The sequence below is a fragment of the Prionailurus viverrinus genome, chromosome B3 (genome assembly GCF_022837055.1).
Source record: "Prionailurus viverrinus isolate Anna chromosome B3, UM_Priviv_1.0, whole genome shotgun sequence".
In the NCBI taxonomy this organism is placed as follows: Eukaryota; Metazoa; Chordata; class Mammalia; order Carnivora; family Felidae; genus Prionailurus; species Prionailurus viverrinus.
The window spans coordinates 140384123-140409158 of record NC_062566.1 but is presented as its reverse complement, the minus strand read 5'-3'; the positions used below and the strand labels follow the sequence as shown (position 1 = coordinate 140409158).

The following is a 25036-nucleotide window of genomic DNA, read 5'->3' as shown; positions in this document are numbered from 1 at the left end:
TGGCAGGAGGTGGGGGGATAGTGGGAGAAGAACAGACCTTATATGCAAAGAATTTTGGTGGCTTAACTTACCTAGAAGACCAGCTCAAAGCATTTGACTTTACCTCAATAAACAGAACTCTTCCAATGCTAAGGTGGTTACTGTAGGGGGAGGGGGTGGTGATTACTGAAAATGTTTAGAGGCAAATTCATTAACAACCACTGCCTGGGGCAATCAATAACAATCAAGGCAAACGAGAGATTAAACAAAATGTTGAAAAGAAAAGTTATGGGAAAAGGGCCCTAATAAGCTCCAATGTGTTTCTGGGAATCTAGAAGGTCACACAAATGCTGGGGGCTGCGTGCACGCTCAAGAAGGCCTGAGAAGGCTTTAAGCCTCTGGCTGACCTTCAAGTTCTGCACAGAGGAAGTGAATGGTAAGTAAGAGTTGTCAACTGCCCAGCTGAAATGTTGAAAGCACACCCCAACAAAAGTCACAAAGACCCCATCTGAAAAGACTGGGAGATAATTTTTGTTCCAGGCACTTACGGAAACCTCTGGCCAATCACTAGTTGACTCCTACACTAATGGAACAGGGACTTCAACGACCACACACGATAAAGAATATACACTTTACAGACTTAGCTCAAAAAGTCATTGCACAAGCAACAACAACAAATCCTGGGGAAAGGGAAGAATCTGATTTCCAGATCTGCCACATTATAATACGAAAAATTTCCAATTTTCAGCGAAAGATTACAAAGCATGCAAAGAAACAAGGAAGTATGGCCCAAAACGGGAAAAAACAAGAAACAGAAGCTGTCCAGGAGGAAACCCAGACACACTAGACTCACAAAGACTTTAAATCAGTGTGCACATGTGTTCAAAGAGATCAAGGAAACCATGTGCCAAGAACTCAAAGAAACCATCAGAACAATAGCTCACAAAATAGAGAATTATCAATAAAGATAAATTTTTAAAAAGAACCAAACAGAAATTCTGGGGTTGGAAAGCACGACAACTGAAACGAAAATTCACAACAGGGGCTCAACGGCAGAACATAGCAGGCAAGAGAAAGGACTGGAGAACCTGAAGATGAGTCAACTGAGTTTATCCAGGCTAAGTTACAGAAGGAAAATACAAAAAAGAAAAGTGAACAGAGCTTTAAAGGCCTGTGGGGCATCATCAATCACACCAACATACACGTTATGGGAGTTCCAGAAAGGAGAAGAGGGAGAGAAAGGGATGGAAAGAATATCTGAAGAGACAGTGGACATAAACTTCCCCTATTTGATGAAAAATATTAATCTGTACATCCAGGAACCTCAACAAATTCCATGAAGGATAAACTGAAAGAGACTCACACTAATATACATTATGATCAAACTGTGGAGAAACAAAATTCTGAAAGCAGCAAGAGACAAGCTACTCCACATAAAAGGATTTCCTCAATGTGAGTAACAGCTGGCATCTCATCAGAAGTCATGGAGGATAGAAAATGCATGACATATTCAATGGAGTGTGAAAAAAAATTAACTAAGAATTCTGTATCTAGCAAAACTATTCTTAAAAAATGAGGGAGACTCTCAACAAAATACTAGCAAATTGAATCCAACAGCATATTAAAGGTATTATATACCAAGACCTAGTGGGATTTATCTCAGGAAAGCAAGAGTGGTTCAATGTAAGAAAATCAATAAATGCAATAAACCATATTAATAAAACAAGGGAGGAAAAACACAATCATCTCAATGGAGGTAGAAAAAACTTCTGACAAATCTAACACCCTTTCATTATAAAAATTCTTGCCGTAGAACTAGGAATAAAAGGGAACTGCCTCAACAAGATAAAGGGTACCTAAGAAAAAGTCACACTTAATGGTGAAGAACTGAAAGCTTTTGCCCTCAGAGCAGGAAGAACGGAAGGATGTATGCTTTCACCACTGCTATTCAACCTCACACTGGCAGTTCTAGACAGAGCAAGAAAAAGAAGTAAAAGGCATCCAAATAAGAAAGAAATAAAACTATTTCCATTAACAGATTACATGATCTTATATATAGAAAATCCCAAAAAATTCACAAGAAAAACAACTAGAACTAATAAATGAATTCATCAAAGTTGCAGGGTACAGGATTAACACAAAAGCAACAGTTGTGTGTCTGTAGAATAGTAATAAACAATCCAAAAAGGAAATTTAAAAAGCAGTTCCATTTACAATAGCATCCAAAAGAATAAGATACCTAGGAATAAATTAAAGCAAGGAGGTGAGAGATTTGTTCACTGAAAACTACAAAACAATTGCTGAAAGAAATGAAAGATGCAATTAAACAGCAAGACATTTGTTAGTTGCAAAACAAGTCTATATACATGAATTAGCAGACTTAATATTGTTACAATGGCAATACTACCTGTGGTTAATTTTATGTGTTAACTGGACTGGACCATGGGGTACCTAGATATTTGGTCAAATATTATTCTAGGTGCTTCTGTAAGGGTGCTGGATGAGATTAACATTTAAATTGGTACAGTGAATAAAGCAGATTGCCCTCCCCAGTATGAAGGGGCGTCATCCATTCAGTCAAAGGACTGAACAGAACAAAAAGCCTGATTCTCCTCCAAGTAAGGAGTCTTTCTACCTGACTGCCTTCAAAAGGAGGCATGGGCTTTTTTCCCCGTTTTTGGACTTAAAAACTAAAATATAACAGCTCTTCCTGGATTTTGAGCCTGCTGGCCTTTGGACAGGAACTACATTCCTGGCTCTCGTGGTTTCAGGCCTGCAGACTCAGGCTGGAACTAAGCCACTGGTTCTCCTGGGTATCCACCTTGCCAACTCACTCTGCAGATCTTGGGACTTGCTTGCCTCCATAATTGTGAGAGCCAATTCCTTGTAATAAATACCTCTTTCTACACACACACACACACACACACACACACACACACACACACAGAGGTTCTGTTTCTCTGGAGAACTCTACCCTAAGTGATCTACGGATGCAATGTAATCCTTATCAAAACTCTAATGGCCTTTCTCTGACAGAAATGAAAAACTCTGATCCTCAAATTCATATGCAATTACAGGGGACTACAAAGAACCAAGACAATCCTGAAAGAGAAAAACAAAGTTGCGAGACTCACACTTCTCAAACTTATGACTTCAAAACCTACTACAAAACCACAGTAATCCTAACAGTGTAATAGTGGCATAAAAACGCACATATAGACTAATGGAATACAACTCAGAGTCCAGAAACAAACCCATACATCTATGGCTAAATGATTTTTGACAAGGATAGCAAGACCAGTTAGTGGTTAAAAAAAAAAAAAAAGTCTCTGGGACAACTGGGTAACACTGGCAGAAGAATGGACTTATTAGACCCTCACATCATTCCATATACACAAACTAGGATCAAATGGGATTACCAACTAAAACGTAATAGCTAACACCTAAAATTCTTAGAAAAAATATTGGGGCAAATATTCATAATCTCGAATTTGGCAAAGACTTCTTAGATATGACACCAAAAGCATAAGCAACAAAAGAAAAAGTAGATGAAATGGACTTCACCAAGTTTGAAAACCTGTATTACATAAAAGGATGTTACCAAGAACGTGAAAAGACAACAAAATGGGAAAAACATCTGCCAATTACATATCTAATAATGGTCTAATATCCCAAATATATACAGAACCCTTACAAGTCAACAACAAAAAGAGAAACAACCCAATTTAAGAATGTGCAAAGAATATGAAGCATTTCTCCAAGGAAGATATAGAAATGGCCAACAAGTATACAAAAAGATGCTCAACATCTTTAGTCATTAGGAAAACACAAACCAAAACCACCATGAATTACCACTTCATACCAACCAAGATGGCTATAATTCTTTTAAAAAGGAAAAATAACAAGCATTGGTGAGGATGTGGAGAAATTCAAACATTTATACACTTTGGTGGAAACATAAAATGGTTTAGCTGCTGTGGAAAACAATCTGGTGGTTCCTGGAGCAGTTGCCATCGAATTGCCATAGGACCCAATAATTCCACTCTTACATATATACCCAAAAGAACTGAAAACAGGTACTCAGACATATATACACGCACGCGCGCAGCAGCACTATTCCCGATGTCCAAAAGGTGGAAACAACCAAGATGTCCATCAACAGATGAATGGATAAACATGTGGTATCTTCACACAATGGAGTACTGTTTAGCCATAAAAAGAAATGAAGCAATGGTACAGGCTAAAACATGGATGAATCTGGAAAACATTACACTCAGTGAGAGATGTCAAAACAAAAGAGCACATAGTGTATGATACCATTTATAGGGAATATATAGAATAGATGAGTCCACGCAGACACAGAGCAGACTGGTCATTGGCAGGGGTTGGGGAAGAGTAATGAGGACTCTACCTGCTTAATGGGTATGGGGTTTCCTTTTAGGGAATGAAAATGCTTGGAACCATGTACAGGTTGTGGACACACAACATTGTGGATGTACTAAGCGGCACTGAATTGCTCACTTTAAAATGCCTAACTCTGGGGTGCCTGGGTCGTTCAGTGGGCCGAGCGTCCAATTCTTGATTTCGGCTCAGGTCATGATCTCCCAGTTCATGGGTTCGAGCCCCGCGTCAGGCTCTGTGCTGACAGCTCGGAGCCTGAGGCCTGCTTCGGATTCTGTGTCTCCCTCTCTCTCTGCTGCTCCCCTGCTCACCCTCTGTCTCTTTCTGTCTCTCAAAAATAATAAATAAGCATTAAAAAAATTTTTTTTTAACTTAATGTTCAAAAAAAACTAACCATCATGAGACACAGCCACTAGGATGGCTATAACAAAAGATAATGGAAAATTCCAAGTGTTGGTGAGGATATGAGGAAACTGGAACCCTCATATGCTGCTGGAAGGAATGTAATATGGCCCTGTCACTGTACCAGTCAGTTGCTCATAAAGTTAACAGTTCCCATATGACCCAGATATTCTCCGATGTATATAACCAAGAGAATTGAAAACAGATGTTTACACAAAGACTTGTAAACATATGCTCAAGGGAGCAAAATTCATAATAGACAAAAAGTATTAATAGCCCAAGGTGCCCAGCAAGAGATCAGCTAAACAAAATGTGGTATATCCATGTATGTACTATTATTTCATCATAAAAAGGAGTGATATACGGATACATGCTACAATATGAGTGAATCCTGAAAACACTGTGCTATATAACAGAAATCAGAAACAAAAGGCCACATACCTTATGATTCCATTTATATGAAATGTCCAGAATAGGCAAAGGAAATTAGTGATTACCAGGGGCTGGGGCAAAGGGAGAATAATGGACAGTAGCTTCTTCTTTTTTTTTTTTTTTAAGGTATTTTTCTTAATGTTTATTTCTGAGAGAGAGAGAGAGAAAGAGAGAGAGGGAGAGAAACAGAGCATGAGTGGGGGAGGGGCAGAGAGAGGGGAAGACATAGAATCCGAAGCAGGTTCCAGGCTCTGAGCTGTCAGCACAGAGCCCAACACGGGGCTCGAACTCATAAGCCGTGAGATCATGACCTGAGCCGAAGTTGGATGCTTAACTGAGCCACCCAGGTGCTCCTGGACAGAAACTTCTTAGTGGTTACACTAGGAGTTTCTTTTGGGGATGAATGAAAATATTCTGGAATTAGATAGTGGTAATAGTTTATAACATTGTGAATATATTAAAAACCACTGAACTGTACTTTAAATGGTTTAAATGCTTAATTTTTTGATTAAAAAGTGTAACGTACTAGAATATAATAAGCACTCTCAAGAACTGCAACAGAAAAACAATAGCAGTAGCATCATTAAAAAATGGCTAACACATTTGAACCTGACATAATACAATTCTGTCCATATTTAGATCCAAAGAATTTCATATCATTATATGTATCTTAATAAAAAAATTAAAAGGTAAGAAGAGTAAGGATATAGAAGGCACTGAAAAACTAACTTGAGTGAATAATATTTCAAATAAATACAGTGAAATAAGAAGTAAGTGGCCAGAGGACAACTGCCAACGTGGACGCGTACCATACCGAGTGCCAGTGTGCGTGGTAAACGGGCCTCCCCTGGAGTCGGCCATTTCTGATCCCAGACCGGAACAGTATCTACTACAAGTATGGCTACAAAGGCTCACACCATGTTGAAAGGCCCTCAAACTAAAAACCATTGTAAAAGAAAGCTCCTACAGACATTTGAAGTTAAAATGCTAACTTTTTCTACCCATGATGGCAGTTTCTGACCTGCAACTACACCTGGGCATCCGCACCAAGCTATAGATGGGCCAAGAATCCCACCATGTGCTTCACATGTAGGCAGAGCACCAGAAGTGGCAACGTTAGTCCAGTCACACCTTTGGAACCTTCCAAAATGTGTAAGTGTGGAAACCTCCGACAAAAACAATGTACACTCAAGTCAAATACATTAAAGAGGTGCTTGAGGTGGGGTGCCGGGGTGGCTCAGTCGGTTGAGTGTCCAACTCTTGATTTTGGCTCAGGTCGTGATCCCAGGATCCCACGGGATCCCAGCGTGATCCCACTCCTTGCTGAGTGTGGAGCCCACTTGGGACCCCCCCTCTCTCCCTCTCTCTCTCTCTCTTTCTCTCTGCCCCTCCCCTCTGTGTATGCACTTGCTCTCTAATTAAACACACACACACACACACACACACACAAACCCAGAGGTGGTGGAGGAGACAACTCTTGGGCCCTTGTGGACTGACATTCAACAGTCCAATGTGGGGAAGCAGCTCGGAGGTTACAACACCCAGAGTGGACACACGTGCCTCTGGTCAGCACTCCGCACCAAGCAAGTGAGGCAAACCTTGGGACCACTGCCAACACCTCATCTTTTTAGCCTCAAGTGTGGGAAGAGGATGTTTGCTTCCACGCACATAAAGAGTATGTGCTGAACAGTAATGACAGATACACACAAAGCAAAGAGAGTGCAATGGAAACCATCAGGAAGGGAGTTAGGTGACTAAGAGATGGCGCCAGAGGGGGTCTGTGCGCTCTGGGGAGCTGCCGAGGGGCCTAGACAGAAACCACCGGGAGGCAGCAACCTCGGGGGTGGCAGCCCGGGCCGGGCCAGGGACCAGGGCCTGCCACAGCGCCTGGCGTTCTTGGTTCTAGAGTTCCCACTCCGCAGGGTCCTCTGAGCAGAACCACTGCTCTACTATCACATTATTTACGGTCTGCTACGTGTGTAGGCAGGAATGTATCCTTTCGGGGGCCAAACTGTTACCTAAATGCAAGAACCTGTATTTGAGAAAATCACTTCATAAAGTTTTAGTTTCTGGCCAGCTACTCAGGAAGCCCCTCTCTCACAGCTGAGGCATAGCCACACTTCGAAATGCAGCCAGAGCTGGACTGGATCCCTCTGCCTTTCCTCTATGCCTCCATACTCTAATGACTTATGCTCCCTACTTGTGATTTCAGTTGAGCTACATCTTACTTGGAGATCGGAAACTGGAAACCAAAGCACATCTGCTGACAAAAGGGTGTTCCAAGAACTGGAAAGCCCGGGGAAAACCAAAAAAGGGAAGCATCAGATAAACAAAGAAAATGGCCCCTGCCAGCAAGAAAGTACTAAACACAACATAGATGGAGGCAAATGAGCTCAGCATCAAGCCCAGCAGGGAAATTAAGAGTATCATCTAAGCAATGCCAATACAGAGAGAAGAGAGAAAACCAGAAATAGACAGGTGTGCCCTGTTGATTAAAAAAAAAAAAAAAAGCTTTCCAATAATCCATATTTATGCGAACATTTCAGCAGGGACTTTTTTCATGACACCTGATACCGGATGCTCTACAGCAGGGAGAGGGCCTGTGGCTGACACACCGGCAAAGCAAAGACCAGGGGAGACTAGGTTCTCATCCAGACAAACGCGCAGGTCGTAATCACGTATGTAAAAGCCCCACTTAGGAGACAGAAACAGAGGGGGTGGGGCGACGTGGACTGGACAGCCAGCCAGCCACGGGCTCACAGTTGGAGAAGAACCTGATTAACCCACAGCATAAAACTTGGTCTTAAATCCTTTAGGAAAACAATAGCCATCTGAGGCCCGGCACTGCCAATATCCCTTGATTTAGGGATTTTTCTTTAAAGCGCTCATTCAACCCTGACGGTGTAAAGATGCTGCGTCTCTCCTGGACCAGGGCCAGAGTCCTGCCATCTGGACAGAAGGAGAGAGACAGGCTGAGGGCTCAGTCCACTCGACAGACAAGCCACAAAGAGCCACATCCAGGTGGATGCTGCCCGGAGGCCGTGCTTGGACTGGAGGCAGAAGCAGCTGTGTGTGTGTGAGAAGATCTGTCCTCCTGGAGCATCGACTTCACTTGGAAATACGAGTGAAAAACAGAAGACATGGCCACACGGAGTGGATTAGGGTATTTAAATCAACTTTCACAATAAAGCATGAGATTTCAAAAGCACTGGCTCTGATCTCAGTGCCCCTTCCCAACCCCTCTGGCGGACCCCCCACCACCTTCACCTGTGGTGTAAAGGTGGGAGCCGCGCAGGTGCTGATGTGGACCGTCTTCTCTCCCGCACACCCCCACGCCAGGCCACGGCACCCCCACGCAGGCCTCACCCAGCAAATGTGCACCAAGGAGGCTCTCCCTGGGCACCACAGCACCACGCTTTCTGAGCTCCCAGACCACCTCCCGCTGTTTGTCACGTTACCCAGGCCCCTCGTCATCCACGCAGCCAGCATGGAACTTGTCACTCTCGGCCCTTCCGGTTCCTGTTTGACACATCTCTGCCTGCGACACTGCAGCCTGTCCCACCCCGAGGAGTGTGCCACCACCACCGAGCCGGCTGCCCCGGTGGAACTGTGCTCACCTCCCTGATTCCAACATCCACTTACTGGTTTCAGCACTCCTGATCTGACTCCCCGTCACCACCACCTCTGTGAATACAGGAAAGGCATTCTTTTTTTTTGGTTTGTTTAAGAGTCTATTTTTTTACCTAATCTCCACACCCAGTGTGGGCTCAAACCCACAACCCCGAGATCTGAGTCTCGTGCTCCACCACCTGGGCCAGCCAGGACCAGGGTATATGTTCTGTTGCTAGGGAGATGCTCTCAGATTCGGTTTATTTATCTGCAGTCTTCCAGCTAAAATAACCCATCTTGAGTTTCTAGTCCAAACCTCACATATTTTTACATGTAAGGAAAATCGGGCACTGAAAAGCAACGTGCTTGCAAGGTCCCCAAATCACCAAGAAATAGGCAATTGGATAAAGCGCAAAATTGATGACATGTATACACAGAAGAAAGCCAACATATTTTTAAAAATTAGATTTTTTCTATAATACACTGAACATGAGGGAATACTATGCTGCTGCACAAAAGAGAGTGAGGCGGATCCCTATACACTGCTACGGCGTGAGCCTCACGACAGGCTGTTAAGTTTAAAAAAAAACAAAACAAAACAGGAAACAAGATGGAGAAAAGTTGTATGTTGCCAGTGTCTAAGAAAGAGGGCTGTGTGCACACACACACTTACATTAAAAATAGGTATGTTGGGGCGCCTGGGTGGCTCAGGTGGTTGAGCGTCTGACTTTGGCTCGGGTCATAATCTCGCGGTCTGTGAGTTCGAGCCCCGCGTCAGGCTCTGTGCTGACAGCTCGGAGCCTGGAGCCTGCTTCGGATTCTGTGTCTTCCCCTCTCTCTGCCCCTCTCCTGCTCATGCTCTGTGTGTGTATCTCTCTCTCTCAATAATAAATAAACGTTAAAAAAATAAAATAAAAGAACTTAAAAAATAAAAATAGGTATGTTACCAACGGAGGAAAAAAGAAACAGTGCACAAACATCAGCAACAGAAGCTTGATTTCTGAAAATATTTAATTTTGATTTGGAAACACGAAAATGTTTTCTAAACCTTCGACAAAATTTTAAAAGAAGCTATTCCTTAAAATTCAAATAAAAAATGAGTATAACTGGCAACCAGGTGGCTGGCACACTGGGGGACTGGCTCAGGTGACTTTAAAACTTAATTAGGAAAACATCCCTAGGGATACATACTCTAAGGACAAAAAAGAACTCTAAGAACAAGAAAATCCCAAACTGTTTTCAGTAATCACGTTGGTAATATGTTGGTATTGTTATTCTAAAACTACCACATATATTTTATAGGATAAAACAAATATATAATGATGCTAACATTGCTGGGAACCAAGGTTTGCAGCATTAGAGAAAAGCGATACCAATATAAACCAACGAAGTAAAAATCAAGTAATGGTCAATTTGAAATAAACGTCAGTGTGAACTGCTGATATTTTCCCTTAAAAAGCGTATTTGCCTGTCTGTCCACCCAAAAGGCCTAGCAGTGCGTGTCCCCGGTGCCCAGATTGTGGTCTCAAGACACCATTTTCTACAAAAGGGAACCAGAGCTGCTTGGAGAAGAGCCAACGCCAGGCCTGGGGCAAAGAAGTTTAGAACAAATCTGGAACACCTCACGGTACCAGAAAGCGAGGAAGGGAAGAGTGCAGGTCACGTCAAAGGACAAAGGAGCCCACTAAAGAGGCTCCACCAGCCACAAGTGGCTCAGGATTGGCATCTGTAAGAATCCTAACTGTGAGGGACTGAAACGTACCACGTGTGTTTAAGTTCACAAGTTGGTAACACTACTTGAAACAGTCACCTGTCACTTTGGGAGTGGCTACAGAACCATCTCATTATTGAGCACAGAGAAAGAGAACGTATCCTCTTCTTCCTATCTGAACTGCCCCTTAGGGTGACCAAATACTGAACGAGGGGCAGTTTCCATCTACCGACATATGTCAGCTACTCAAGGCAGAACAAACGAGTAATGTCATTTCACAACCTGCGAGGACTAAGTCCAGGCACCGAGCAGCACAGGCCCGGAGCCACGAAGACGCGTGCCTCCTGGTGAGGGCACACGCCACGGCCTCAGCAGGGCCTTGTGCTCAAAGGCCAGGCCAGAAGGTGGTCAACCGGCCGGATCTGTCACCACCCCACAGGAGATGCAGACAGCAGAAGAACACGTTCGGTGCAAAGGGCAAAATTCAACACAGGGAAACCTGACCACAACCAGCCACCCAAGAACACGTGAGGAAGAAAAGGGACAGGGAGGGGCAGTCACAGGATGAAAACAGGCCGAAGGGACATTATCAGCTAGCTGCCGTTGTGCGAGCCCTGCTTCAAACAAACTAAAAACACTGACACAACCGGGGAAAACTGAATGGTCCTGGTATTACGAATAATTTTTAAAACTGCACTTTTCTTAATACTTGAGAATTTATCAAAAATAGCTATATATTAAATCTCACTATGGATGTAAGCACTTCAAACCCATTTTATACTCATTTTACTGTTCTAACATAGTAAAGAGTTCTTAATTTCAAGTATAATGTGCCACTCAATCACAAATTAGAGATTAAAACAGGGTATTTTGTTTCCTTTCAAACTCCCAGAGAAAGATAGTTAGGGAGCAAACAGTTCATGCACCAGAAGATGCAATCCCAGAGCACCTGGCTGGCTCAGTCAGAAGAGCAGGTGATTCTTGATCTTGGGGTTGAGTTCAAGCCCCACCTTAGGTGCAGAGATTACTTAAAAATAAAATCTTTAAAAAAAAAAAAAAGATGCAATCCTCAGCTGAAGCAAGCCTCCACCCGCGGCCACCAGCACCTTCACTGCAGTGGGGTCCTGCTAGGGAAGGGTGGCCCCAAGCTTTCAGAGGGTAGGCCTATGAGGCAGAAATTCCTACAATTACCCTTGGCATCAAAACACATGTTATCATTACTGGCTCATGAAAGGTGACGTCGATTACTCTCGAAGTTTAACGCTGGTTTTAAAAAAAATGAAAAATAAAATGAAGGTCTGACACCAAAATGCGGTACATGTGCAGAAGGTACTCAAATACATCTGTTACAAAGTGAAATTACTAAAGCCAAAAATGAGTACATTCCGGATGTTGTTTAATGACTTTATTTTTCTGAAAAGCAAACAAGTTCCAGCTGCAAAAAGAAATCTATATAAATTAAAATCATCCAGTGACATACCCGTGTGTCATATGCTGTAAGAAGATACACCAAAGCTCGATCAGGGAGGAAGAGATTTCAACAGAGAAAGAAGCAAAGCGGTGTCAGTCTTATCCTTCTTCACAGAATGTAGTGGAGTCTCTTACCTGAGGAGTAAGAATAATACTCGGTCATCTCACACCGGGAACATTTTTGAAACTTTTAAAACTAGAATTTCAAAAATGTAAATTAAAAAAAAATGATCAAGAAAGAAGTTCAAATAAAACATTTTAACCACTCTATATAAACTGTACTTTGGATTCGCTACGTTTTTTGAGTTGGACACAAATGACAAAGTCAGGATGTCTTCGGACTATTTTTAACATAACTTTTATCATGGAGTATTACACATAAAAAGCACAGGAAACACGCATGTTGAGCACATAAACAAACGCTAGTTCAACTACCACCCCGGGCAAGAAATAGAACACTGCTGAAACCCCAGAAAAGGCAGGGCGCCTCTCTCTGACCCCAAGCCCTGTCCTCCTACTATGAGCAACTACCCTAACTTTTATGGTTACCATTCCCTACTTTACATTTATCCCCTAGGTAGGTGGCTCTGATACAGCTCTTTTGCCAGCTTCTGAATTTTATAAGAACAGAATCCTATGCGCGTGTTCCTTTGTCTTGCTCTTTGTTTTTTCTGCTCCACCCGCCATTTACTTTCATTGCTACGTAGTATTCCACTGCGTAAATAGACCGTAATTTATTTATCCATTCCCCTGTCCCCTGAATAGTTTCTGCTTTGGAGCAAAGACACACCACTGAGATCTGGGGCCCCTGGGTGGCTCAACCGGCTAAGCGTCCAACTGTTGGTTTTAGATTCAGCTCATGATCTCCTGGGTTTGAGCCTCTTGTCAGGCTCTGAGCTGACAGCACAGAGCCTGCTTGGGAGTCTCTCTCTGCCTCTCCCCGACTCACTCACACACTCTCTCTCTCTCTCTCTCTCTCTCTCTCTCTCTCTCTCTCTCTCTCATTAAATAAACAAACAAACAAACAAATAAATAAATAAATAAATAAATAAATAAAAACTAAAAACAAAAGATACACTACAAAGATCTTTCTGGTGCAGCTATCTTAATTACGCACATGAGCATGTATTTCTCTGGTGTATACACCTAGAAATGTGACTGCTAGGTTATCCAGTAAGTATCTATTCAACTTTGCTAAATAAAGCCAAACTATTTCCCAAAGCAGTTGCAACAATTTACACTCCCACCAGAAGGGTATGAGAGAGTTTCTGGTGCTTAACTTCTTCAACAAGACTGGTCAGACTTTTTAATTCTTGCTAACTGAATGGCTGTGTAGTGGTACCCTAAGAATTCTCTGTTACATAGAACTTAATAATTATTTTGAATAAATTCATGAAATTTTACATCTGACAACTGCAGCAATGCAAATTTAATTTTGCAACCAAGTATCTGTTCATTTTTCCAATGGTTACTGCCCTATGATTTCTCATCAGGTTTAATTAACTCCCTAACCTCAGTCCACCAACTTCCAGAGACACTGACTCCAACCCCCAGGCATAGGGGGACGTGTGCCAGTTGAGCATCCTAGTCCCTGGGTAGAGTTGGTTCATCCCTGTGAACATACAGAGTCAAAATTAATGAAGTCTTTTCTTCCTCCTCTGGAACTCAAAGAGATTCTCTCTTCCCCAAAGTACCTGAACATGTGGAAAGCAATCTGCCAACCAGGACATCTTGTGTGAGCAAGAAACAGACTTGTTTGTAATAAGCTACTTACTTTGTTACAGGAATCAGAGTTGCCCACTGTTTAATGTGAAATGACACTTGTTAATGACATTCTAGTAACACTCTAGTCCTGCTCTTTGCCTTAAAGTATATTTTGTCTGACACTATACGATCTTATTTTTGGTGTTTGCATAGTTTATTTTTTTCATCATTTTACTTTCAACATTTCTTAATCCTTATAGATGAATGTCTTGTAAACAGTATATAGCTGGATTTTTTAAACACCTTATTTAAAAAAAAATCTTGGTATCTTCATCTTCTAAATGGAAAATTTACTCTATTTGCATTGGAAGCCATTACATACACCTAGGTAGATTTAATTCTACCATTGTACCTGGGGCTTTCTTTCCTTTTTTAATCCCAACCCAACCTACCAGAGGCTTTTCTATTTGCCTTCTTTTGGATTGTTACCATTCCAATCTCTGCTCCCTAGTAATCTAGAAGTCACGTGTCTGGTTTTTATTCTTCTTATGATTACTTTAGAAATACAATGTGATGTGCAGGCTCTTAAAGGCCACTGCGGTATCTCTCCCCTTCTCTTGGACAGCAAGGACTTTAAAATACTAACTCCATTCATCACACTGCCAACGTATGTCCTACCGCTGTGTTTACATATGTGCACATATTTTTGTCATTGTTAACATTTTAGGTAACATTCATTTTTGTTAGATGGAGAATCCTTTCCTGTTGTGTAGTGAAGGTATTACTCCTAGTGCTTTTTGGCTTTCACTGCCGGTGTTGGGAAGCGGCCTGTTGCGCCTCGGTAGGCAATCATGTGCTCCACTACCCTGTGTTTGGCTGTGGATTTCTTTTTACTTAGGGTATCCTGCCAGTCATTTGTTGAACATCTTAAAACTACGGTTCGGATTGTTTCAACTTCCTGGAAAACTGTCAACCATTTTCTTCTCAAACACTGCTCTGCACCACCCATGTCCTCTACTCCCAGAACCCAATTACGCGTACGTCAGACTTCACTACCTCCTCCGAGTCTCCTGCCTTCCTTTGCGTTCCCCATACTTCTGTCTCCGTGCTTCACTTTCATTTTCCTTTTTTTGATCTATTATGATGTGGATTACACTGATTGATTTTCCAGTGTTAAACCAATTTTTCACTCTGAGATAAACCTTATTTGATTGTTATGTAATATCCTTTTTATGTTTCTACATGGATTATATTTGCTAAAGTTCATGGGAGACATGCGTGTACAACAAATACACTTGGTGGTTTTCCTTTATTACAATGTCTTTGCCTAGTTTTGCTTTCAGAGCAGTGCTGGCCTCATAAAATGAGATAGGAAGCATTTCCTCCTCCTCAATTTTCTAAAAAAGTTTTTGTCTGATTAGCATTCCTTTTTCTATAAGTGTTTAATACAATTCACCAGTGAAGTCATTTGGGTCTGGAGTGTTCTTTGAGGTAAGGAGTTTAATTACAAATTCAATTTCTTTAATAAATACAACCGGTTATGAAGGTTATATATTTCTTCGAGTGAGCTTTGGTGGTTTGTGTTTTTCAAGGAATGTTTTCATTTTGTCAAATTTATTGGCATAAAATGATTCACAATGTTACCCTTCTTACCCTTTCAACGTCTGTAGGATCTGTAGTGATACCCTCTTTTACATCCCTGATATTGGCATTAATATTTTCTTTCATTCCCACTGATGACAGATTATCCTGGATATGACAGTCACCTTGGACTTACTACAGTTTACCTGCAAATACTATTATACCACTTTAAGCATATAGTAGCACCATGTTTCTGTTTCTCCCCTCCCGTCTTTTGTGCAGTTTTCATTTATTTACCTCTGCAAGTATGAGAAGTCCCACATTACACTGTTATTTTTGCTTTAAATAGCCTATTTTTATTTTCTTCTTATTATTTTGAAAGTCTGTTTATTTATTTTGAGAGAGACAGAGAAAGCAGGGGAGGAGTAGGGAGAGGAAGAATCCCAAGCAGGCTTGGCACCCGCACAGAGCCCGATGTGGGGCTCGAACACTCGAAACTGTGAAATCATGACCTGTGCTGAAATGAAGAGTTGAATGCTTAACTGAGTGAGCCACCAGGCGCTCCAAAATAGCCAAAAAAAAAAAAAGCAATTAGAAGTGAGAATACTTACCCACCTATTGACCATTTCTGGTTCTTTTCATTCCTCTGTGTAAAAATTTCCATCTGGTATCATTTCCTTCTACCTGAACTTCCTTAAAAACTTTCTGGAAGCGTAGGCACGCCTGGGGAGCTCCGTGGGTTGAGCACAGACTTTGGCTCAGTCAGCATCTCACAGTCAGGGAGTTTAAGCCCCGCATCTGACTCACTGCTGCGAGCACAGAGCCTGCTTCAGATCCTCTGTCCCCTTTCTCTCTGCCCCTTCCCCACTTGCGCTCCCTTTCTCAAAAACAAACAAACATTAAAAGAATTTTTTTCTTGTAGTGCATGCAGTTCTGCTGGCAATAAAATCTGTCAGCTTTTCTTGGCCTAGAAATTTTGATTTCACTTTTATTTCTAGAAGATATCTTCTCTGGGCACAGAATTCTAAACTAACAGGTTTTTCTTTTGGTACTTTAAACATGTCATTTGTTGTCTTTTGGCTAGCACAAATCGGACCAGAAGCCAGCTGCCATTTCTATCTTTGTTCCTCTGTAATGTCTTTTCTTCTCACTGCTTTTTAAGTTTGGGGCTTTTTTTCCCTCTCTTTATCACTGGTTTTTCAGGAATTGGATGTTGCAGTATGTTGGTATGGTTTTGTGTACTCTATTTGGGATTTTTGAGCTTTGTGGTTTACAGTTTTCATCAAATTTTTAATTTGTTTTCAGCCATTATTCCTTCAAGTGTTGTTTCTATTCCCTCCTCTCCTGGAGCCCCAATTACACATATCTTGGAGCAGGTGGTTTTGTCTCACAGGTCCCTAAATGCTCTGTCATTCTCTTCAGTCTTCTCTATTCTTTTTGCTGTATTTAGGACTGTTTCTATTGCTGAGTCTTGAAGTTCAATGACCTTTTCTGTAGTGCCAACCTGCTATTAATCTCTCTACTGCATTTTTCATTTCAGATACAGTATTTTTCATCTGGAAGTTTTATTTCAGTCTTTCTTTTCATATCTTTCATTTCACTCATTTTCCTCTACATTTTTGAATATGTGTGACTTACATGTAACAGTTATTTTAATGTCCTTGTCTGCGAATTCCATCGTCTGTTATTTTGGGGTCTGCTTCTATTGACTGATTTTTTTTCCTGGTCAGTATCATATTTTCTTGCTTCTCTGTATGCCTGATAATATTTTTTAAGGTTTTTAAATTTTTTTTAAGGTGTTTTAAATTTATTTTTGAAAGAGAGCATAAGCAGGGGAGGGGCAGAAAGAAAGAGGGGGTCAGAATCCGAAGCAGGCTCCAGGCTCTGAGCTGTCAGCACAGAGCCCAATGCGGGGCTCGAACTCACGAACCACGAGATCATGACCTGAGCCAAAGTCCAATGCTTAAGGGACTGAGCCACCCAGGCACCCTGCCTGGTAATTTTTATTATATGTTGGACACCCAAATTTTTTTTACACTATTGGGAGCTAGAATTTACTACACCCTTTCTTTTTCTTTTAAAGTAGGCTCCACACCCAGTATGGGGCCCAACACGAGGCTTGAATTCACAATCCTGAGATCAAGACCTTAGCTGAGATCAAGAGTTGGATGCTTAATCAACTGAGTCACCCAGGTGCCCCAAGATTTTATTATATATATATTTAGAGAAAGAGAAAGAACATGAGCAGGGGGAAGGGCAGAGGGAGAGAGAGAATTTTTTTTTGAGAGAGAGACAGAGAGAGAGAGAGAGAGAGAGAGAGAGAGAGAGAGAGAGAGAGACAGAGACAGAGAGAGCACAAGCAGAGGAAAAGACCGAGAGAGAGAATCCCAAGCACGATCTCAGCTTAGCAGGGAGCCCGATGCGGGGCTCCATCTCCAACCATGAGACTACAACCCAAGCCAAAATCAAGAGTCAGACGCTCAGCTGGCAGCCACCCAGGTGCCCTGAGAATCGTAAGCAGGCCCCATGCCCAGGGTGGGAGCCCAATGCAGGGCTCAATCCCACAGCCCTGTGATCAGGACCCAAGATGGAATCAAGAGTCAGACGTTCAAATGAATGAGCCACCCAGGCACCCCTATTAAGTCCTTTTCAATACAGCAGGACTTTGTTCTGAGAAACGTTATTTGGAACCATTTAGGGCAGGTCTACAATGGCCTTTATGGTCTAGAGCTAATCCAGCCCCACTAGTGAGGGGAGGGAAGTCTACCCGATCCCCTAAATGGAAAAGCTGCTCCGAGCCCACCCTCACAAAGATTAAAAAACAAGCCTTACAAGGATCTGATACTACTCTAGGTGGTGGGAACACAAACTGTCTCAGCCCTGTGGGATATCCACAAATTGTTCAGTCTATTCCTTTCTGGTGGTTCTTTTCCTGGCTTTGTGTTTCCTCTCGTGTATGTGCTGGTCAGTACTCAACCAGAGTCTCAAGGGGGTCCTTCTGCGGATCTCTGGATTCTCTAAGTAGCTCCCTTCCTCTCCTATATACTTTGCCCCCCAACTCTAGCTGCTTTGTTCTCCCAAATGCTGGGTGTTTGTCACTTCAGTAAAGCTAGTGGGTTCTGGCTTCTCTCTCCTACCCTGCAGTGTGGAAACACTCTCTAGACCAGGATTTGCCTGGCGGTCAAATCTAACCTACTACTAGTTTTTATAAATAAAGTTTTATTGGAACCCATCCATACCCATTCATTCACATACTTAGTATGAAAGCAGACACAGAGTTGAGTGTGTAACTCTGACAGAGACCATATGGTCTGAAAAGCCTAAGATATTTACTGTCTGGCCCTTTACAGAAAAATTTCATGGGCCCTGCTCTAGAGAGTAAGCTGGAATAATCGTAGGGCTCATTTCCCTTATTTCAGGGAATACAGTCCTAACCTGTCTGCTGGCCAATAGCTGAAACTGTTATTTCTTATGTTTTGTCTGGTTTTCAAGTTGTTTAAGGAAAAGAGTCAGGTTTGGGACAAGGATGAGGAGAATAAGGCACATGACTCAAGTAAATTTTAAAGGAGTACCAAAAAATTCAGTATTAGAGGTAAAAACCAAAGTTAATAAAAAAAATCTACAAGAAGAAAATAGGGAAATTTTAAAGATAGTACCAGGAGCAGTGCTGAACTGAGCCATATCTGAGCTGAGGCAAAAGGAACAATCATTAATTCTGATCCTATCTATATTTAAAATTTGATTTTTTCATTACTGGTCTATTTGCACCAAATTTGATTTTCTAAAAGTACTGTAATACACTGTTTATTTTCTTAAAGGTTTTATTTTTAAGTAATCTCTCCAACCAAAGTGGGGCTCAAACTCACAACCCCAAGATCAAGAGTCACACGCCCCACCGACTGAGCCATCCAGGTGCCCCTAAAATATTTATTAATCACAATTATTGAGCTTTCTGGTGTCAATTCTGTACCAGGTCCTGGTGGACGGTAAACCTGGTCCCTGTTACTCTGCCACAGCAGAAAGGGAAGACTCCGGAATAACTTTCTTACTAAGCACATCACACTCATACATTATAACTACAAGGATTTATCAGAACCGGAAAAGTAAATGCTTTCTTTCTCAGAAAGATCTTACAACAGAAAACACTTCAATATGAAACATTATGCTCAAATTACTTCTATTTGCAACTAAGAGTCTCATACGTACATAGTCCCACACATAGACACTCTGGAGACAGGGAAATACTACAAGAATGTGAAAACTTTCCTATTATTACTAAATTAATACATGCACACAAAGATATTACAACTTTGATTATGTAATGTTGGGGAGATACATTTACATTATGGGGTAGACCAAAACCAGCCACCAGCAGCAACTGCTACCACGTCCATTTACTAACTGGGGAAGGTAGGTGCCAGGGCTCTCAACACATCAGTTCAATTAAAAGCAAATCAAGCAACAAACTTCATTCCAGATTCTGCAGGGTCAACACCCTGCTGGTGCTCCTCTCTAGTGAATGTGGCAGGAAAGCTCTAGGCAAGCACAAGTGGAAGTAGTCTCACCATCGCAAGAATAAAAGAACCTCCACCGTAAGCCAACTCCTACATATTCTCTATAGCGTTTATTTCCCTTTCTAAAAGCACAGGTGCAGGGGCACCTGGGTGGCTCAGTCGGTTAAGCGTCCGACTTCGCTCAGGTCATGATCTCACAGCTGTTGAGTTCCAGCCCCCAGTCGGGCTCTGTGCTGACAGCTTGGAGCCTGGGGCCTGCTTCCGATTCTCTCTCTCTCTCTCTCTCTCTCTCTCTCTCTCTCTCTCTCTCTCTCTTTCTCCCCCTCCCTCCCTCCCTCCCCCACTCATGCTCAGGCACACTCTCTCTCTCTCAAAAATAAACATTAAAAAAATTTAAAAAATAAATAAAAGCACAGGTGCAGAAAAATGTTTTCAAATGTAATGACCAAAAAAAAATGTAATGACCAAATGTTTTCAAATGTAATGATTTTTCCTTAATCAAAAATTTTATGGTATTAAGTTTAGTGGAGAAACAAAGACTATGAAATTAAAAGTTGTAATTTTTATGAAGAAATAGTCAAAACTCATGAAATGAGTTAATTTAACAATCAGATACCATTCAAGTTCATGAAAGATCCCCCCCCCCCCCCCCAAATTCCCTCTTCCACCTGCTCCTTCTGACCTGGCCTTGGGTGTGAGCCAGGCGGGCCGCCCAGCCTTGCTCAGCAGGCGTGCCTGCCCTCCCTGGCTAAGACCCTGCCTCTGCATCGCAAGGGCAGACTTGCACACCACGCCCCCTGGTCCGCTTTCTCCTGTGCCTTGGCTCCTTCCCTCTCTCTCCCTTCATGTCCTGCCAGACACTTCATCCTCAAGACTCCATTCACGTGTCTTGACACCTACCGTTTACACTCAACTCACAGTTTGGTCACGAAACTTGAGGGCAGAGATCATGCTAAATTTAGATCTGTAGCCTCCCTCCACCCCCAGCAGCTAGCAAGATGCTAGGCACACTCAGCAGGCACCGGCTTTCTAGGGAGTTAAACTTCTCTAAGCATCTTTCCAAGTACCTTCTCTTCCCAGTGAAAGTGACCTTCCTCAAGCCCTGGTCTATACTATAAGGACACCCATCATAACACAAGCCTACACTGGCTTTGCTTCCTTCTCTCTCTCCCACCTGACTGTCAGCTTTCTGAAGATAGAAATGTTTTCTTTGGGTATGTGTCTTCTTTGGGTTTGTATCTTCAGCACTTAGAAAGGATCTACCACACAGTAAACATTCAATACATATTAGTAGTTATTATTCAATTATTCCTGTAATTATACATTTATTCCTCACAAGTCTAAATATTCTTCTCCATTTCCCCCTCCATTATAGATATGAGGAAACTGAAACACAAAGATTCAGCAATTTCCCAACATTACACATCAGCAAGTGACAAAGTGGTCTGCCTCTTCCTAACATCTATGTCTATTATCAGAAAGTGACTACCTCAACAAAGGCACGCCCACTGACTCATGATGTAAGAATCAGTCAAGATTTACACTGTAAAAGTGGATTTGCCATATGCACCTCTCAAATTATCTTCAAAAGGTTATCCGATGCTCCAAATCTCTCCTTGGACTATTGAGGAACTAAGGTAAAGACATTTAGCAACTTGCCCAGAGGAGTCAGAGTCAGCAGGACTGAAACTAGTCTCAAAGACCAGTGGTCTCTCCTTGGTGACTTGACCAGCATTCTCGACCACTCAGACAACTACACATTCAAATCCTAGGTGATCATCTAATTTCTGAGCAACAAGTAAAATACATGCCTCAAAATTCCCAAAATGTCAATAATGCCTAACGAATGCATTTGTCCCTTTTTAAAACCAAGCATCTCTTTTCAGTATTTTGAATTTCAGCACTGACATCCCCAGAATTTATTTATTCCCTTAAGACTAACACAGGACATTCGTGACCAGATGCACCAAAAATAACGTCTTTAGCTGAACTAAGGCCATTTCTGATTTCAAGAAGACACTGAGATACTGGCTAGGCTAAAATAAACTTCTCACATCATTTAACTAACTACAACTATTTGCTTGCTTTCTAGCTACTTTAATATGAGAACTGACTAGAATTATTTAGCTTACTTTTGAAAAGCAATATCCAGGGTCACCTGGTTAAGCATCTGACTCTTGATTTCCCCTCAGGTCATGATCTCACAGTTCATAAGATCAAACCCCACATCGGGCTCTGTGCATACAGCCGGCCTGCGATTCTTTCTCCCTCTCCTTCTGCCCCTCCCCTGCTTGCTCTCTCTCTCTCTCTCTCTCAAAATAAATAAGTAAATAAACAAACAAACATTTTTTAAAAAAGAAAGAAAGAAAAGCATTACCCAAATGGATCTGAAGAAGGAAAAGAGCTAGTTAACAGTGAAATGACTATCCCATGCCACTGGGTAACAGTTAAAACTACTCTTGTGTGAAACAAAACCATGTCTGGAGCTCTAATGCAGCGGTGAGTTTGGGTTGGTTGGGTGTCTCTGAAGTCTTACTCACCCGAACTCATGATCAAATATACATTACCTCCGCATGCTTACTTTAGTCCTAAAACACGAAACGTCGCATATATTTTTACAGATAGTCATGTTGAAAATTTTAAATATCTAATATAATATTCCTAGGATCTTTCTGAATCTAATATTCTCACGCTATGTAAACCCTCCAGAATAAATCAACTTCCTAATCAAATGTGACCCCCACCACTGCCAGAATTGCCGGACCCACCAGTACCAAGTCTCCTACATGACATCCAAATGATCACATTGTTTTAACTTAAGGTGGTACAGAAGCATGACATCTTTCCAGGTCACCCTGAAATTTTCATCTGAACCGTCTTTCAAATAAACCCTATTCTGCAATGTTTGCTTTTGCTTAATATAGTTGTGATTCACTTCAATTTACTGAATTTAAATAGAGATTTGTTATGCGACATCAAATCTCTTCGGTTTCCCCCCAAAATTAATCAACATTTGGAACCGAAAATATTCTGGTGTCAACACTTTTTATACAAAAAGAAAAGTCCACATTAATAAAATTTTCTACTGAAATAATATAAAAATAAATCTTAATTTGTAGGTTAGATCAGTGCTGCTGAAGAACTCCAGGACTGACTCACCAGCCAGAAACGCCCACAGGGCAGGTAGCACCCAGCCATGCTGTGGGCCCTGAAGAGCCATGCCACGCCTTGCACACAGCCCCTGGCAAGGTCCCACCTGGCCCAGCAGTTGGGACCAAAGCTTGTCTGATGCCAGTTCCCTGTTTCCACTCTCACAACTGTCCAATAGGCTTTTTTTTTAAATTTTTTTTAATGTTTTATTTATTTTTGAGACAGAGAGAGACAGAGCATGAGCAGGGGAGGGGCAGAGAGAGAAGGAAACACAGAATCTGAAGCAGGCTCCAGGCTCTGAGCTGTCAGCACAGAGCCCGACGTGGGGCTTGAACTCACAAACCGCAAGATCATGACCTGAACCGAAGTCGGACGCTTAACCGACTGAGCCACCCAGGCGCCCCTCCAATAAATAGTTTTGAATGACAGCACCCTTCTCCAATCTGGCAGTGTCATGAGGAAGACAAAAGAGCATTCTATAAATTAAAATATCAAAAGCACTGGGCCCGGCTTTACTAGTTTCTCAAAATTACCTCAAAATTAACTTGAATTCAAAGGATGCATTAAAAGCTGCTACCCTCACAATGTATTCGTTCACTTACAAGAAAACTAACATGGAGATCAAGAGAGGAAAGGGCCATTCAGGACATAAAGAGCCACTATTCTTGGTTGTTTCCGGCTCCTTGGTGGAGTGGGAAAACACAAGTATTCAATAATTTGAAAAGGCAGTAAGTTAGTAATGGAAAAAAGAGTTCTTGGTTGAGTCAGTAAACACTTGAAAACTTCCAAGACGGTCCTGTGAAGGACACAGAGCATCAGAGCCACCTAGGATGGCCAGCACAGTACAGGGAGGAGGAGACAAGAAAGACGGGGACCCTGAAGACGGTCTACGGGGAAGAGGACACAGCACAAGTAAATTGTGTGTGTGTGTGCGCACGCGTGTGACATGAAAACTACCAAGGAGGCTCCTGGCGAACACACCAGTGACACCCATTTAAGTAGGTACAGGGAAGGCCTCCTTGGGGAGAGGACATTTAAGCCATGATCTGAAGGATCAGTAGAAATGAACTATTTCTGTAGTTCTCAGGTTTTAAAAATACAAACATAAATAAATACAATAAGGAAATCAAGTGTTTCAGAAGTGGCTCAGTATCGAATATCAATTCAATATCCTTGTTTTACAGGCTACACAGGGAAAAAATAATCTTGTAATTCAAGGGCACCAACCTTCTTGCTGTACTTCTGGTTGGTGTTAGCGCACGCACACACACTAATATATACCAAATGCAAGGGTATAAATATATATATGATAAATATAACCATATGTTATATTGATAAACATTAATGGATGATAAATATTAACTGAATGAATGGGTTGCTGGCCACAGCTCAGAAAATGTTAAACAAAAATACTTTTCTTCTCACACTTCTTTTCCAAGCAATGAACTAAACCTTCAAGCAATTTATTTGCAGGTGTTAAATTACATTTCAAAAATAGCTTTATTAAAGGGGGTACAGAACTGTTTCTGAACAACTTAGAAGCCTTCTTCTCAATTAATGTTACAAACAATTTTTAGAGGAGCAAAATCTGAGTGTAGGACATGAATTTGCTTTACAAGATTTGTAGCTGCAAGTTGTAATGATGATAAATGATAAAACCATCCAGCACTACTAGACATTTTCTAACCCCAAGGCAGAATAAAAAGGGAAACAATGTGCTAGGAACTGTGGGTTGTGAGTTAAGGCTCTAAGCTGACAAAAACCCTACTTTCTGGGCCATAGACCCAAGGCTGGGGTTGGAGGAAGAAGGCAGAGCTGGCCAGGAGCTCCCCCACCTGGGCTGGGACCCTCCCTCCATGCCCTGGGACTGAGTTTCATTGATGCAGGGCTGGGGGTGCTGGGGATGAGGACGGAATGAACACGATTATGTCTGGAGGTTTCAGCATTTCACACTTTGTATCTTCAGTAATCTAGAACACGGGAAAGACATTTCCTCATGAGCTCCATCCTGAGCTCTATCCATCTTTGCAGACTGTTTCAACTCTACTGCTGTATCAGAGACGGTTTCAATGCAATAGGGGAG

The 25036-nt window shown here is 41.9% G+C and overlaps 1 protein-coding gene across 8 annotated transcripts in view; it reads right to left on the bottom strand.

The window, feature by feature from the left end:
• Positions 1-25036, bottom strand: part of TRAF3 (TNF receptor associated factor 3) — a 127808-nt gene that overhangs the window by 44014 nt on the left and 58758 nt on the right. For 6 of the 8 annotated variants that reach the window (XM_047861637.1, XM_047861636.1, XM_047861643.1 and 3 more), the window contains one exon: positions 12015-12139. The exons of 1 other annotated variant lie outside the window; for it this stretch is intronic. The gene's annotated coding sequence lies outside the window, so the exon portion shown is untranslated. Of the gene's footprint in view, positions 1-12014; positions 12140-13516; positions 15638-25036 lie in introns of those variants that run through there. One more of the 8 variants, XM_047861639.1, reaches the window with a different exon arrangement.